Source organism: Lepisosteus platostomus, chromosome 17, assembly GCF_059453375.1.
Source record: "Lepisosteus platostomus isolate fLepPlt1 chromosome 17, fLepPlt1.hap1, whole genome shotgun sequence".
Classification (NCBI taxonomy): Eukaryota; Metazoa; Chordata; class Actinopteri; order Semionotiformes; family Lepisosteidae; genus Lepisosteus; species Lepisosteus platostomus.
This window is the reverse complement of record NC_142627.1, coordinates 10875582-10886004: the sequence shown is the minus strand read 5'-3', so window position 1 is coordinate 10886004 and position 10423 is coordinate 10875582. Positions and strand designations below refer to the sequence as shown.

Below are 10423 nucleotides of genomic sequence, written 5' to 3'. Positions count from 1 at the left end.
GATTGCTGCTCACTCTCATTCTGCTTGTAGCATCTGCCATTCGGAGCAGAGGCCTACACAAAAAACATATGTTCCCAAGTAACAGGCTCTGCAGGAATGTGTGCAGCTTTGCACATGGACTTCATGTCAAATTAACTGGGATTCTCTGTATATACTCAATACTGTATAAGCAATAGCAACAATAACAACTTAAAGCTTTTTTAATAGTAATTAAAGGTAGTATAAGCAAAAACATAACCTTTTACTCTTTTAACCTGAGCAAATGCAGGGCTTTGAATTACAAATTGCTTTTAATTAACATTATTTGTCACTGAATATGTGTTATAAAGGAGATATTGCAATAGGTTTGCCTTAAAAATAGAAAGGTTGACTCCTTTTGTGTCACATGAGATGTTAATGAACCCAATTCCATACGGTGTCCAAGGTTTTCAAGTCAGGCTTTAAATAATAAAGCCCATGAAGAACTGTTCTTCTTATAAATAGTTCAGGATGCCTACACTCAGGTCGAGAGCTGTTCAAAAATGAAAAGGGAAGGTTGGATTGACTGGTCATTCAGTTGCACACTATATTACACTAAGGTTCCTACAGATGACAAAAAATATTACCCAAACTCTAATTTCATCATTCTGTAAAACGCCTTGGCATTTTTAAGAACTATTCAATAAAGCATGTGCATCATTTGAGTAAGTGTTTTAGGAGACATCAGCAGGAGAGATGTTTCATACTTATTATTTAGAGTTGTCAATTTTCTGAACTCCCAAACGGAAAAGGCAAGATTACAAAGTGCTTACGTTACAACCAGACACAACTGAAAGAAGTGTGAACAGCAACACCTGAATGTAAGTAGTCTGCAAATTTGTGATGTTTCATTGCTAAGTTGCAAATATTTTATGATATAGCCGTAATATTATTTGATTATGGGCTGGGGATCCTGGACAAAATACTTTTAAAAAAGCTGAAAGCTCAGTTTTTTAGGAGCATATATCTTTGCAGCAGACACAAATACTGCTTGGAAAGAGAGACCAGGGGATGATTTATAATGCACTTCCATACAAGTTAGGAACCATTGCCTCTGAGGCATGGTAAATGACAGGCCATCCTCACTGAGCTCTGACTCATCCTCCAAACATCAGTCTTTGCAGCTGCTAGTGTCAGGCATTGCACCAGTGACAGCCTGGGCATGTATGAACACTGAAGTAAAAGGACAGAAAATGTGAAGTTGAACAAATGCTGCAGACAGTTTACAAATGTCGCCTCTGCTTCAAGAACCCACCCAAGGGAAGAGAGCCTTAAGCCAAGATTTACTCTCCTTTTGTTCCACTGCTAAATGTTTGTCATGTTTTTCCATTTAGAGCTCAGAAACAAATGGAGTTGATTGAAAACGGAGGAACAAAAGTAGGATGTGTAGCGTGCAAGAACAAAAACACTAACACCAGCACTCCGGCGAGCTTCCTCAACTTTTCAAAAATAAAATAACAGGGGCCACATAAAAAGCCACACATTCCCTGTCACGTTGTGTGGAACCTGCTGAGAAATTAACTCAAGAAAGTTGCAGCAGATCAATGTAACAGGCACTAACAGAATAATGGAGGAAAAGTTCTGGACTGTGGTAGGAGTCACAAAAAGCCATCTTTCTGTGAGCATACTTTAGATGGTCTCTAACTGTACTACATTAGAATACAAAGACTGCACATTTGTGATAGCGTGCAGTTTGCATAAGATAGGCATCTTTTTAACCACATTGAAGAAAAGGGTTTTACATTAAGTACTAAGTATGCCCACCATTCCATATTTGACAATAGTAATCACACTGTAAAATCATATAAAGAGAAAATGCATGTATAGTGTTGCTGTTTTCATTTACAGCGATGTAGCAAATCAAGAGGCAGCAATATAAATGTCTATGTTTTCAGAAAAATGTTCTAAAATCGGTATATCGTCTACTTTTTTAGATAAAAAACATTATCTTTCACAATTTTGGGTTTATTAAAGACCAATATTTTATAGAATTAAGGACTTGGGAAAAAAAAAGGAAAAAGAGCTCTCTGAAATTTTGCACGCCGTTCAGATTCAGGGATTGTACAATGCAAAGCAAAGCGAAGAGTTTTATTGGCGAGGCTTTGGAGATTTTAGAGTCGGCATGGTATCAGGTAAAACCGCCGAGCAGCGATAGCCCCAGCCGCCTGGACGTTTCTTAGCTGTATCAATTGATCATTCATTGCCTGCCCCGAGGACCGAAAACAAACTGCTAGGCAAGTGGAAAGTTGAGCTGGACTGTATCACACTTTTGGTGGATGGAAAAATCTCGTTAGGTTTGTCTGGCAGCGGTAGGCCCCTCGTCTGAACAGCAAAATTCAAATGTTTGAAGGGAAGAAAGAAAGAAAAAAAAACCAGAGGGAAACTTTTGAAAAAAGCCAAATAAAATATGCCCCCGAGCCTCAGCCATTCAGCATTCCACTTCACTCAGCAGATCTGGCAGGGCTGAAGGGTTCGCGTTCGTTTGGAGGCCGAAGCACAGTAATCTTTTCAAAAGGGTGGATTTGACAGTCTGCCAAGGCATGGAGCCAAGTATTTCTCATTTGGAGCTGGCCCGCAAATGACCCTCCTGTTGGAGCTGCTTTCAGGAAAAACAAAGCTTCAGTATTAGCGAGGCCTGGCAAGCTACGGCAGGCTCACATGGATGGGAGGGAAAACACGGAAATGAGGGGCCCAGCCTGAGGAACATCTGTACCGCCTTCCTGTGTAAAGAAAAACGTTAATACTGTCTGCACATACCCACAGGGCCTAACCATAAACACATGAGCACAGAAATATGCTCCCTTGATTTTTTTTCCTCCCAGAGCCTCATTCCACTGACATTTCCCCTGCAAGGCCTCTTGGCCTGTGCCCTTGGGCTGAGATACAGGACAGACCAGTCTTCAGCTGACCTAGAGGAAAGCGTTTGGGCCTGTGTGGTTATGGGGGGTGAGTGAGTTTGTGCAAAGACGAGTCAGCATTCTGGCATCTGCCTTGTGTAAGGTTGCATTCCATGTGCCTAATGATGATCATGACTGCTCTCATGGCAGCAGCATGTGACCTCTGCCAAGCTTTTTTCTGAGCTTTCAGGCTATTTTCCTAAAAAGATAAGCAATATATTCTTAAATGTTTTTTTTTCCCGACAAATATTTACATGGGGAGTGTTTCGCAGTTCAGGACCAAAGATCACTAACCAAAGATTACGTGCTTAGTGATGCAGATATAATTTCCTCGAAGTGTGCCAATGTCGTTGTGTGGTCCTAAACGTATAAGGCATAAAGTCTATAATTGTGCACTGTTATTGCTGTCCACTGTTCCCCATTGTACTTATTCTGTGAGTATAAGGAAAGTGAAGACGGCTTCATTTGCCTTTAAATCATGAGATGTACAGTGGAATGTTACATGTCCAGTCACCACAACAACTGCTTGGATCAGTTATCCATCTACTATACAGTGTCTGCATCCCAGGACATTCTGTTCTGCTTCGATTTCTGGCATTGGCGCACAGCATTTGACAATGAACACGACTGGTTTGGAAATGCAGCCAGTTTGAAAACACCGGCCTAGTCTGACACAAGGAGTGGTAACTCCAAAAAGCAGTCCCATGGGTTAAAGCTGCTGTAAACCTGGCTTCTCTTCTCTATGCGTTAATGTGCCAGACCTTCACAAATCGCTTTCAGTCATTCCTGTGAAACGCTTTTAAATCCGATAAACAGATTAGTATGCCCCATAATCTATATAGTGACTCTTAGAAAAGGGCAGAATGTTCTCACCAAAACAAATGACCATTTGTTTGCATGCTCTGTTGCAGAATTGTGAGTCAAGTACCATTTGCCAGTTTCATCAAAATGGAAATGTATTTGAAAATGAACATAAATGTTTATTTGAACTGAAATATTTTTAAAAAATAAGTACTCTACTCAGGCTTTCAGATGTACAGTCTAAAGTATGTTAAATAAGATGTACTTTAAACACAATGTGTAATAACAGTGTTTGGGATAATTAATGTGTATTAAAGTTTGCACCTGGACTGTTAGTACAGATTCATTATAGATCCTTTAGTAATTAGTATTAATGAGCTGATTTTTAAATGTGCTCAGTCTATATTTAGAGCAAAAACTGTGCTGTATTCACAAAACATTGTCCACTTAAGTTGTCACGAAGCAAAAGTGTTTTATATCAAGAGAGGAGAGGGAGAAAAGTGGTCCTTAATGTGTGGTCTGTTGATGGAGGGGAATTCCTGAGCTGTATAATCTTGCTATTGCGAAACAAGATTGAGCAACTCATGCGTTTGCTGCCTCTTAAAGTGTGAAGTTAAACGTTTAGTAATGGAGAAGGACATTGCTCACATGGAGAAAGTGAAAGAACTCAGGTGAAGAAAGTTGAAGTCTTCCTTTAAACATTTTAAATCCTTTCTGATCGCTTGGAGGTCAGAGGTTGGTGCTCCTTTTTGTAACTAAAGCTAAACTCACCATAGGAAACAAAATGTCAATTTCAGGAGTGAAACAGTGTCTTCAGGAAAGTCAGAACAATGTATGTTTTTTTCCCAAACAGCAAAACCTCCAGAGAATGTAGAAGTTATGTAAGTGATGAGAATTATAGCAAGATTATTCCTTCTCAAATTGCATTTGAAAGCTTTATCTCATTAAAAACATATTACCTTCTTCAATATACAGTTCTAGGGCAACAGCAGTCAAAGTCGTAATTCTTTATTTACTGTCTCTAATTGAATTTGTAAGGAATGATATTAAAGTGATTATGACAAAGTGAAGCCCTCAGTGGAATACCCAGACGTGACTGAGAATTTCCAAAATGTTTGCAAAGGTGGAGCTTAGACAGAGACAAATGGGTTCTAGAGATACTGTACACAGTTTAGCAGAATGGTTTCTTCAAGGAGTATACAGTGCATCATAATATGTATTTTTCTTAACACATTGTATACAATTCCAGGCTCAGCGCTTCATATTTAACACGTCTTAATTATGGAATAGAATTATCTAATTACCAAAAGATCCATGTTGTTGTTTCATGTTGATTCATGTAGAAGAAAATAAAATAAAACACATGATTACCAGTTTAGAAAAAGCCAAGTGCTCATTTTTCCCTGCATGAATTTTGCTTTTCTGCAAAGAAATAAAACTATCGGTTAAATCAGCATGACTCACATCGATACCTATTTTCTGTTTTTCTAAGGAAAGTGCTCAGTGCTCCCAGTCCCTCCCTCCACACACACCGGTACGCACGCTTTCTGTTCATTTTTACAGAATCAGCCTCTGAAAAACAGTTTTTTATAGTTCCTCTGTAAAATGTTGTGAACGCAAGCAAAAGACAATGATAAATAATGCCCTTTGAGTAAGGTCTGGAATAGTTTTTGTTTATCTGATACTCTACAGAAATAGCATTTTTGTTACAGAGCTTCCAGGATATGGATCATTTTCACAGCGTTACCTTTTGAACAATTATTCAAGCCAGGAATACTGGTTGTTCCCAGAGGGCTTGTCAACAATACTATATTGCCCTGTTGAATAAACCAATCACAGGAAGTCTACAAGTCTACAAAAACAGACTGTATAGACAGTTTTAACACAGACTTGCCCTTGCACTGACAGTCGCAAGGAGCCCTATCTACAACAGCTATGATAAAACTGACAAGGCCCTTGGATGGCATAATTTTGGGATATCATATGATATATCAATTCTTCAACCAATCTGTTCATACAACAAATTTTGACTTTTGTTGTGAAGTGTTGAAATTAATACCTTAAAGTTAATTGATTTGGTGTGCAAAGGACTTAATCTACACTAATATTATTAATTTCAAGCATTTAAGCCATAAAGAAATACTTCACAACATTGTGGAAACTTCACAAATGAAGCTTTGCTAAACAAATGCAATGTTCAGAAATGCCATTAGCCAACAAAGGCTCTGAAATAAATGGTGTACATATTTTGTTTCTCAAAGCAGAATTCCACAATGAGTGTTGAATTCCTCCCTACTAATCCATTGCTCTTCTAAAACAGTAATCCATACAAAAGTCTTTCATGTTCTAAATATTTCATCCATCAGGGGAAGTGAAACAGTTAACAAAAATCAAGTCAATTTCCCACTTTTCTGCACAAACAGGATGTCTTGTTTAAGTCCCTGGAGCATACCTAAAAGGTCTGTGAGTCACACAATTCGCTTTTGTTTAGTTTGAGGGCAAACGCCTCTGTAAACTCTGCCAAACTTTTAAGTAAATATAAATTGAGCAACTTCTTGGCATTCGGCCCTTTGGTGATGAATGTGTGACATAAAAACATTGCCTAACCAGATTAAGTTTTGCAAGACTATCATTCTTTCTGTGAAACAGAAAATGTCATTGCAGTACTGTGTGAACATATTTAAGTCTTTAAGAGAATCTTTTTTTTTTTCATGCCGGCCTGTTTCCTAATCCTTTAAATTCTCTTCCAAAATGATTTAACTGGAAATTCTTTCAACATACTACTGAATCTCATGTTTAATGCTGGTTTGCCAATAGTATTACTTGACTTCCTTTTGTTGTATCATAAATGGTAGTTAGGCACTATTTTCTGTGTTTTGGAATTGTGTCCATTTAAATTCTGTGTATCCTCATGAGTCATGGTACATTGATGGTACAACTGTTTATGAACTTTGAAGGATTAAAAAGCTGCATTTTCAGAATAAGCAAGGCAACTACAATTAAAAAACTGACCAAAAAATGTCTGTTGCACATATCTTTAATTCTCCCTGAAGTACTGTATGTTGTGTTGAGCCATTGAAAAGTCAAAGTAAAAGTTAATGGGATTTGAAAAAAGTGCTGCTGTAAAAAAAAAGGATTCGAAGACCTTGGGAAAAAAAACTGAAGCTTTGGAACAAATAAAACACCTGCCAGAATGTGTTTAATGCACTGTGGACAAGTGCAGGGTGTTACATGCATGTAGCAAAGCTTGTGCTTCCATGTCTAGGAGCATAAACAAAGGGTTAAGCTTTGTTGAAGCGTGTGTTATTTAGACATATGACTAGGAAATGATTATTTTGATCTGCAGCACGGTAAGGTTCTTCTGTAAGATTAGCATCTTCCTTCAGCTCCCCAAAGACTTTGCCTGTCACAGCCTGTTCTTGAAGCTTCAGCTTGTACTAGTTCAGCAAGCATGGGTTATGTCAGTCTGTACTTTTTCTACCAATGGGGAAGTGACTGTCTTCCATCATAATGTAAAAAAAACACACACGAGTGTCAAAAGAAGGGTCTTGGAGACTTGCCACATTCTTACAAGAAATTTAAACTTCCTGCTGGAACTTGAACTTGTAGCACCCAAGGTGTGGTACACTGTGTGTCTGTGCTAGCTCTGCAATTACTATTTATGATCTACTTATGTGTACTCACCCATGGTGATGCTGTTACAGGAATGTATTGAAGCAACAGGCCAAGGAAACGTACACCGCTGAAGGGCAAAGAAGAACATTCTGCACCTGGATTATTTTTGGTGCTTTGAAAAAAAATGGAATACATCTGCTTTCAGATCATGAGCAGTTTCAGGAAAACAAAGCGGCAATTCCAGACTTCAGAACGATCAGTAAAAAAGGCCTATGTTGTCTTATGACATCACGCTCCTCATTCAGTCACATGGCAAGAAAAAAATCAACACTTTCGACTGGAAACTGAGTTTTTCGCATTATGAAGTCTTTTACTTTTTATTTTTTCCTAATGATATCTCTTATTTAAAGGCATTAACAATATCCCAATTGAATAAAAGCTTATTTTTTCACGAAAAAAAAAATATCTGTAAGTGAAAGCAAAGGGTAATTCCTGAGGGGATGACTGAAACCATCTCATTATTAACAGCTTGCTCAACTCCACCTTCCTCAAGTGATCTAAACCTGCAATCCAGCCTGGGCTGTGGTTCATCATCCGTCCCTGTGTCTGTGCCACTGTTTTATTCTGCCTCAAGGAACTAGAATGAGGGAAATTCCAAAGTTTTAACACCAGACAGGTGGGAAGTTTCAGTGCTTTTTGTAAATCCCTGACAGGCAGGAACAGAAAAGGGGCTTGAAACAGAGAGAAAGCTGTTAGAACAGAAGCTCTTGGAGACTGGGAACCCTGCTCAGGCTCAGTGCAGTATAGCAGGGTGCTGAAATCACAGACTTTAAAAACTAAGACAAAAAATAAGAGCAGAAATAAATTATGTTTAAATAGGGTCATTGAAGTGTTTGGACAATCAGCTTCGTTTTGAGTAATTCTTTTGGTCCTGAGAATATTTCTTTGGCTTTTAAAGTAGCAAAGTAGTCTAAATTATCATTATTCACCCACCACAGACTGAGATCTAGTTCAGGATAAGAGGCTGTTGATTCAACTCATTAAAAAAGAGGAAAACCTTTTTTGTGCAACTAATTTGTAAAAAGTTATCTAGAGGTACGTTAGATACAGATACGTTACAGATACATTAGATATACATACTAAGAGAACATGCATTCTAGAGGCTACCCAAAAGCAGGAACCCCAGTATAAAACCATCTGATTTATACTTTGTCACCACTGTGTCCCACTGTGTCTCAGTGTAACGCTGGATTCAGCTGCATTCTTCCCAAGCAAGGACTATGAATCAAACTGGTGACCTTCTTTTACAAATGTATCTGTCATTCTTAAGATTAAATTATCATGATACAGCTAAGCAGAAAGGATCAGGGTTATCATTGTTTTGCATCCTTGCTGCTTCAATGTCAAAGACAGAAACAGTTTAGCTGTAGCATAATATATCAGCAGTTCTCTACTACAAAGAGCAATTGGGTTGGAAGTTTTTTTTAATAAACGGGTATCACTGAATTAAACAGCCAGGACACATGTAAATTTTTCATCCAGTCAAATATAACATTTTTTACAGTTAAATGGGAAACTCATTTCTCTGACTTGAAACATTCAATGAAAACTAATTTAAGTTTAAACTATTTAGGCAAAAAATACCCTATCTTGTATAATTCTTATTTCTTGTTAATAATAATAACAAAAAAGTTATAGAAATCATATTTCTTGTCACGCCAAATTTCATGTAGCTGTTCCTATACTTTATTACTCTCATTTAACATTTTGTTAAAATTGTTCATTCATTAAAAACTTTTCACCTTGATAAAGCTTAGACAGAGCACTGTGAGGTAGACAGGGCAGATAGTTTAATTTAACATTCATGTTCAAAAGTATGTTTTTGTCCCGGCCTCTTACACAGTTTATAGAATGTTTGCTCTACTGTATATACGTTAATATTCAGGCCCACAATATCTACATCATCTATAAAAAAGCCCCTATTTTGAACATTTTCGTTTATATTCACTTTTGTTCAGCTGTATCAGGTTATTGTGACAACAGGTTCCTGTCTTCATTTCATCCCAATAATGAAAGGAAAGTTTCAGCTCTGAACTCATGAGAGGGTCTTTTCTTTGTAACACTACCGTTCCTCTCTCCCTTGTCCATTCATACACAAGGCCTCCTGTGAATAAAGGGAAAGCAAAGACTTGTCTGTTTTCAATAGCCTTACACAGCATCATGAAAAAATGGAATTAAAGACATTTTGCAAGGTAGTCATGCAAAACATATAGTATGGCCACTTGTTTATTTTCAATAGAAGAAAAGTCAGAAAATCATCTATGGAGTGTACAAAGCAGCATGGTTTTTATTGTAATGGTAGACTTTTGGGAGTTGTATGTAATTGCTCAATCAACTGTCCTGACAGGTGTTTAAATGATTGCTGTTCCTATTCCCTGCCTGCTGTGCATTAGACCAGCAGGTCATTGTAAAAATAATCAATATCTTTGGAGGACCACACCTTCATCTCAAATGAACACATTATGCATTAGGTACTCACAGCCTAGGTGAATCTGTTGTGAACAAAATTTGATACGCCTCAAAAGGACAATTCCTAAATTACTGAATAACAAATTGTGGGGAAAGGATCTTTCGGCTAATGGTATTTCTAGAGGGCTGTAAACTATTACAACTTACAGCCCCCACATCATAAAGCTCCTTCAATACTGCTGTAAAATCCTGATTTATGACGACAAGCCATGATTTCAGACTTTGCTTATTAGCTGTAAAGAGAAGCACACTCAGCTCAGTCACGTTTCCACGGGGGATCGCTTTGATTATGGCTGCACCTTTTTTACTGAGCTATTCAAAGGCCAGTGAGGACTGAGGCTAACCTCTGCACAGGGGATGCTTCCCAGGTTGGCCAGTGTTTAAGCAGCTGCACATTAGAAAGTCCACAAGACTGATAAATGCATCAGTTCCTGCAGTTCCTCTTTCCTGACCAAGCTGTCCCCAGTTGAAACATCAGAAAGTTCCTCTGCTGTCACATCGGCTTTCACTGCACATTTAATAACTGAGTGAGTTTACTTTCAAAGTACTTTTAACTACTTAGA

At 38.0% G+C, this 10423-nt stretch overlaps 2 long non-coding RNA genes across 7 annotated transcripts in view; one reads left to right on the top strand and one right to left on the bottom strand.

Moving 5' to 3' along the window:
- The first annotated feature begins 661 nt into the window (after positions 1-661).
- LOC148646122 (uncharacterized) lies at positions 662-5100 on the top strand. The gene is made up of 2 exons (XR_015927861.1): positions 662-839; positions 1353-5100. It is a non-coding gene; the product is annotated as an uncharacterized LOC148646122 (long non-coding RNA).
- A 3697-nt stretch (positions 5101-8797) lies between these two features.
- LOC148646119 (uncharacterized) overlaps positions 8798-10423 on the bottom strand; it is a 100045-nt gene continuing 98419 nt past the window's right edge. For all 6 annotated transcript variants that reach the window (XR_015927856.1, XR_015927854.1, XR_015927855.1 and 3 more), the window contains one exon: positions 8798-9495. This is a non-coding gene — a long non-coding RNA (uncharacterized LOC148646119). The remainder of the gene's footprint in view (positions 9496-10423) is intronic.